Below are 7,500 nucleotides of genomic sequence, written 5' to 3'. Positions count from 1 at the left end.
AGAGAGAGAGAGAGAGAGAGAGAGAGAGAGAGAGAGAGAGAGAGAGAGAGAGATGGATAGATAATAGTTAGATAGAGGTAGACAAATAGATAAATAGACAGATAGATAAATAGACAGATAGTTAAATAGACAGACTGAGAGAGAGAGAGAGAGAGAGAGAGAGAGAGAGAGAGAGAGAGAGAGAGAGAGAGAGAGAGAGAGAGAGAGAAGGGATGTAGGCATTCTTTTGCATACTACGTATATCTGCATACACTTTCTCGCCCCCCCCCTCTCTCTCTGCACCAGGGTTGTTAAAATCATAGTCTTCGGGGCTAATTTTCATTCCAGCTACCATCTTTAAGTTCAACTCAGGTACATTCCTGACTTCCCCGATTGTGTAATTAAAAGCAATCTGATATTATATATCTTCACGTAAAGTTCGTTACCATTATGAAATAAAGATTACTTTTGAATGGTCTATCTCTTTATCTACGTAACACTTTCCTTTATGATGATCATAATTTAAAAGGCTAATAACCCTTGTTGTCATTCAGCCATTTATTACCATCTCGAAACGTGCTTATTGCAGTCCCTTATTCCAGAGCTGTTATGAAAGCAAACTTCAGTACGAAAGGCTTATTATATCCGATTAATAGATATTTAATAGTTCTAATGTAATTCAAAATAAATAATCAAGAGAGTGCGATATGACAATATTAACATTATCAGCTAGTGCAATAATTGTAAAAATCAAGAAATCTATTAATATAATAACTATTGATATAACATATCAGATCACAATTCTATCATGTGAACAATTAGATAAATAATCATTTAAAGTCTTGGCACCTGTAAGAAATGCCTCACATACAACTAGACTGTAATGACTCGCGGTTATATAACTGCCACTCATGAAACTTATTTACAACAAAGTTAACAAGCATGCAAATTGCATCATCCCTTAATGAATAAATGAATAAAACATTACACTAAAATAATTATCATAATAAAAACAAATATTTACTCGAGACAGATATAGAATGGAAATCAACATTTCAAAGTAAATACATGAGTTAAACATACAATAATAATAATAGTAATGATTATGATGATAAAAAAAAAAATTGATAATCATTATACTATTACTTATAATACTCATAACATAAAACTGAAAATGTATTTGTAAATGAATAAATCAATCAAAGCCAGCAAAAAAAATAAGAGTTATGACAAAAGCAAATATTTACGACAGATATAGAGCGAATCTTACACTCCGGTGGAATCTAGCAGGATTCGTCTCTTCCGCTGAGCTATCACTTCTGGTGCTCTTGATTATTTACTTGCCACACCTACGAGCTAGCCTATCCAATTCCGTTAAGATATCTCCTACATAGCATTGTTATGTAAGGATGCAGGAACATTAATTTATTTCAACAATCAGCTGTTTCATTATATGTTCACGCAAAACCTTTATCCTAAACTTACCTATATCCCATAATAAAACTGCGATATTACTAGCTCCCATTTCCCGTTCTTGTTCACTATATTTCAGCAAGGGTGGTGGACCATTACTCCAAAACTGGGCTTACCAGGACGGGCCAGCAAATGAACATGGCTCCTAGATACTACTCTGAAGCCTAGTCTGTTAATCTCTGTCACTGAGTTCTTTTGTTTCCAATATGGGGCCGGTCGCACCCTCTATGGTTATCACGTAATTGATTCTTGGAGCTGGAGAAATACATGTCCTTAAGCTTTTCTCCGCCCTTGCGAATTTATCAAATATTCCGTTTCATTTTTTTTTATTATCACATGCTCCAAGATATCTTTTAATAATTTCCGTTAGTCAAATACGTTTTGCCACATCTTTTCTAGATCCATTTTTTTCAGTATCCCTCTCGAATGTCAGAGAGCGTTCCACTCCCCCCTCCCCCGCGAAGTCAGAGAGCGCCTCTGTTTTTTTGTAACTGTGTCCTCTCCTGTTGATTTTTTTTTCTTTTTACGTAGCCTCCCCTTTGTATCCCGAGGCGTTGTTCTATTTTGGCGTCTCCTCCCACGTTGCTCATCTTGTTTGTTTCGCTCGTTCGATGACATACGCTTCGTGTTTTTTGAGAAACGAATGATTTGCTGCCTTACTAGCATTTGATCTCTCCACTTTTATTGCAGAAGCTAGGATGATCACATTCCTAATATCCATTTCTTTTGTTACCCTATTACCATTGACACCATTCTATTGGCCTTTTACTCAAATTGCATACACGTTGTTTTGATCTGTGATAATAATCCAGTCTTGCCATGCAGGAAAGGGTCTCATATGACCGAAGGCGAGGAAGAAGTCTCGCCGACGAAGCAAAAAGGAGAAAGAGGGAGAAATCGAGAACAACAGCAATAGAGACAGACTGTCAGTTTCCATCAGACTTCTCTCCTCAGAAAATATTTCGTTGTTCATTCTGTGGCTTACACGAACGGCACGAAGGCGAGGATGTAACGTGGGTGCTGAGACTTATTCTTTAGACCTCTTTTTTGTTTACTGTTATTCTTATTACCATTGATCATCCTTATCATTATCATTATCATTATCATTATAATATTAATATATAAATAATAATGATAATAATAAGAATTTATTATCATTATCATTATTGTTATTCTTATTATCATTATTGCCATGATTAATATAGTAATAATAATAATAATAATAATGATAATAATAATAATGATAATAATAATAATAATAATAATAATAATAATAATAATAATAATGATAATGATGATGATGATGATGATGATGATGATGATGATGATGATGATGATGATGATGATGATGATGTTTGATGATGATGATGATGATATGATGATAATAAAAATTTAAATAATAATAAAATAATGATAATATGATAATAATAATAATAATAATAATAATAATAATAATAATAATAATAATAATAATAATTATTATTATTATTATTATTATTATTATAATTATTGTCATTATTATTATCATTATTATTTTAACACATTTATTGTTATTGTCATTATTGTTGTTATAATTCTTATTTATATCATTATCATCATAATTATTATCATTATTATTATCCTCATTATAACATTACTACTACTGGCAAAATTATTATTATTGTCATTATTATTATTAACCTTATCATGATCATTATCATTGTCATAATAATAATAATAATATTATTATTATCCATCATTTCTATCCCACAGTTATTTCTCTACGTATATCAATCCATTCATAAAGATGCTAACTGGATATCTGCCTAAAATGCAACTCATTTAATCCTAGACTGCACTGCAATTGCCTCGCAGTTCTTCACAAACACAGCCCAGAATCTTTCGACAAAATCTGATTGAAAGTTATAATGTGTTTTCTTGGATAATATTTTCTCACTGCTTTCTTCATGTAATTGTTATGGCTGTGTGATTCAGAGTATAACTGTGATTTTATATTTATCCTTAATTCAATGCATGTTTGAATAACAAAATTCTTTCTGTATTCCGTGTGGAGGCATTTTAGAAAGGGGGAGAAAAAACGAAAAACAGGGAGAGGGGAAAGGGTATAAAAAAAAAAAAACACCTCTCTCAAAAAAGAAAAAAACAACAACACTGAAAGTATATAATGATGATAAAGATACTGAAAGAACAGGAGCAAAAACATTGACCACAAAAAAAATCAAAAAAAGTTTAATCCCCCCCGGCCATAAAACCTTTTAGTCTTTTCCCGCTCTCGTTTTTATAAAAAAAAAAAAAAAAAAAATCCCAAAAATAATAATAAAAATAATAATATAAAATAATAATAATAATAAAAAATAATAATAATAATAATAATAAATTATTTTTTTATTTTTTATTACTATTATTATTTCTATTATTTTTCGCCAGCTTTATAAACGCATAAAAATTTACACTCACTTTCGACGTCAGTTCCGATTGGCTTCATAGCCTGGTTAATTTTTTTTTTCTCTGCAACGCTGGCATCGCAAATAGAAAATGAAATCCCCTTCTTTTAATTCTTCAGATTGCGCTTGATGTCGTGTTGGATCGTATCTGTGTTTACTGCGTGTTGGTCTTGATCGTATTCTCATTTATTTTTTATTGCATTTATGTTCGTGTCATTTCTTACATATGTTTATATATACGTAAATATATATAATATTTTATAATTTTATAATATATATATATATTTTTATATCCTATATTATATATATTAAAATTTTATATTATAAAATATAGTATAAAACATACACACCCAAAACACACACACCAAAAACCCCACAACACACATTTTATATATTTATAAAATATATATATTATTATTATTAAAATAAATAAATTTTATATATATTGGGAAGAGAGGGGAAGAGAGAGAGGGGGAAGAGAGGGGAAGGAGGGAGAAAAGGGGAGGGGAAGGGGGAAGAGGAAAAGAGAAAAGAGGGGAGGGGGAAAAGGGAGAAGAGAGAAAAGGGGGAAAAGGGGGGGGGGGGGAAAAAAAGGGGGGGGGAATAAGAAAGAAGAAAAAGAGAAAGGAGAAAAAGTTAAAAAAGAAACAAGGAGAAAGAACCAAAAAACAACAATATGGCATAAAAAGTAGAATGAACAGAAGGAAAAATCTATCACAAAAAAGTGATGTAAAAAAAAAAAGGGAAAAAAAAAAGGGGAAAGAAAACTAAAATAAATACATCAAAACAGACAAGAAAGATTAAAATGGAAGGTTAATATTGCAAACAATGGTCGCTCCTTGATTACAAATTCACACTAAACTCGCTCTTCAGAATCCTTCGCCCAAAAAAAAGAAAAGAGAGGTTTAGCAGTCTGAAACCCCGCAAGCCTTTTCCGAGAACTGAATGGCAGGGCCCCCTTGGGGATTTCCTCGGGGGGAGTGACGTGCGGAGGGTGGAAAATTTTCTCTCTCTCTCTCCCCCCCTCTCTCCCCTCTCTCCCCCTCTCTCTTTCTCTCTCTCTCTCCTCTCTTTTTCTCTCTCTCTCTTTTTCTTTCTCTCTCTCTCTCTGGGTTTTCTCCCCCTCTCTCTCTCTCTCCCCTCTCCCTTAGTTTCTCCCCCTCTCTCTCTTTCTCTTTCCCCTTTTTCTCTCTCTTTCGTTGTTCCCTCTCTCTCTCTCTTTCTGTTTTTTGTTTTTCTCTTTCTCTTTCTCTCACTCCCCAAACTTTCCTTTCCCCCTTTCTTACTCGGGCTCTCTCTCTCTCACTCCTCTTCTCTTCTCTCCAACCTTCTCTTTCTCTCCTCTTCTCTCTCTCTCTTTTCCCTTTTTTCTCTCTCTCTCTTTTCTCTCCCCTCTCTTTTCCCCTCTCTTTTCCCCTTCTTGTTTTCTCCGTCCTCTTTTCTCTTCACTTCTCCCTTTCTCTCTCTTTCTCCTTTTCTCCTTTTCCCCTCCCCTTTTCTCTCTCTCATTCCCCTTTTCTTTTTTCTTTCTTACTCTCTCTCTTTCTTTCTCTCACTCTAAATTTCTCTCTCTCTTTCTTACTCTCTCTCTCTCTTTTCCCCCTCTCTCCCATTTCTCTCTCTCTCTGTCCCCTCTTCTCTCTCTCTCCCCTCTCTCTCTCAAAACACACCACACCAAACTCCTCTCTCTCTCTCCCTACCCACTCTTTCTCTCTCTCTTTCTCTGTGTGTGCTCTGCGTGAAGAATTCCTGGTAAAGAAGTCACCCTGACCCGGGCAGGTGAGGTTTTCATGTCTCTCGTTTTTTCTATCCTTTGGGTTTTCTTTTTTGGGAAAAGAATTTCTGGTCCCAAGGGGAAAAAGGAAAGTTTTATTCTTATGTTTAAAGAAGAAAAATCTTTAGTATATATTTTATTTAAGAAAAAGTATGTTCTTTGTTTTTATTTACGGTAATGATTCACAGAAAACAGACTTAAAGAATATGTGAAAACGATATTGAAGACGAGAAAATATTCTGTACCAGTTCATGCTGAATGAAATTTGAATTTAAAAAATATGAGACAATAAAAGGAAGGAAAAGTAAATGCAGGAGCAAAGCAAATATGTTTATCTATCTATCAATGTGTGTATACATATAAAAAGCATTATATATTTTTCTTGCTTGTTGTTAACCTTACGTACACTTTATGCATCGATAGTTTTTGGTTTGTTTGTCTCTATATATTCGTCTCTTTCACGGATTATATATATTTTTTTTTCGATGTATTTAATATCCTTTCTCTGCCGAGACTGTTCTTTTTCTTGATTTTGCTTTTTTTTCGTTGTAATTTTTCTTTTCGTTTAGTTACTCTTTGTTTTCGTTAATCATTTATTCTCTCTGGTCTAACTTCAGTCATTCTCTTTGATCTCTATTATTCTCTCTCTCTCTCTCTCTCTCTCTCTCTCTCTCTCTCTCTCCCTCTCTCCCCCTCCCCCCCCCTCCCCCCCCCCTCTCTCTCTCTCTCTCTCTCTCTCTCTCTCTCTCTGTCTGTCTGTCTCTTAGTCTAGCTGCTCACCTTTCTCCATATATTCCTTTCACCATTCTCCAAAATGGAATATTTCTAACCGAAATGCAATGAAATAGAATATATCAGAATAAATGAGAAAATGATATCTAAGAACACAGGCACTATTACGCCAACACTGTATCAAATGCAATGAAGAGAAGACGATTTCATTTTGTATTTGCAATATCATCGTTGTTGCAAGAAGGTATCAGTTAACCGGATACTATATTCCAGGCAAAGCATAATGATAGATAAAAAATCGTGTCGATACACTTAGGATTAGGGGAGGATAGCAAAGGGCAGAAAGAATGGAAGAAAGAATATTAAGAAATGAGTAAATCGAAGTGAAATGAAAATTCATTTCCTATTTTCTGTAATAGACAATGCACGTAACTGCTAAAACAAAGCTCATCAAATCAGGTAAAAATAATGATGTTATTATTATTGTCATTGTTATGATTATCATCATAACAATAATACTTTTGATTAACAATAATAAATAATGTAATCATTGCTTGTAATAAAAAGAATACAATGGTAATTATAATGATAATGATAATGACAGCGATGATATAATAATGATAATGATAGTGACAATAAAGGGAATAGTGATAATGGTAATAATAACAATGATGAGAGTAATTATAATAACAAAATAATGACAACAATAATGATAATAATAATATTAATTACAATAATCATAAGAACAATAATAATAATGAAAATGAAAATGATAGTAATGATAGTAATAATAATAACAATAATATAGTAATAAATGACAATAATAACAAGAATAATAGAGTAATAATGATGAAATAATAGTAGTATAAGTAATAAAAATGTTAAAAATGATGATGATGATGATGGGGATGATAACAGTAAGGACAATGATAACAATAGTAATAATAATATTAATATTTGTCATAGTAATAGTTATATCATTGTTAATGATAACAAGAACAGGAACGTGGTGATAAGAAATAACAGAAAACAAGAAAACAAAACAGCATCGACTCTATATAACAATAACAATAAAAGTAACATTAATAGTAACATTAA

This window comes from Penaeus monodon, chromosome 1 (genome assembly GCF_015228065.2).
Source record: "Penaeus monodon isolate SGIC_2016 chromosome 1, NSTDA_Pmon_1, whole genome shotgun sequence".
Lineage (NCBI taxonomy): Eukaryota > Metazoa > Arthropoda > Malacostraca > Decapoda > Penaeidae > Penaeus > Penaeus monodon.
This window is presented reverse-complemented; position numbering follows the sequence as displayed.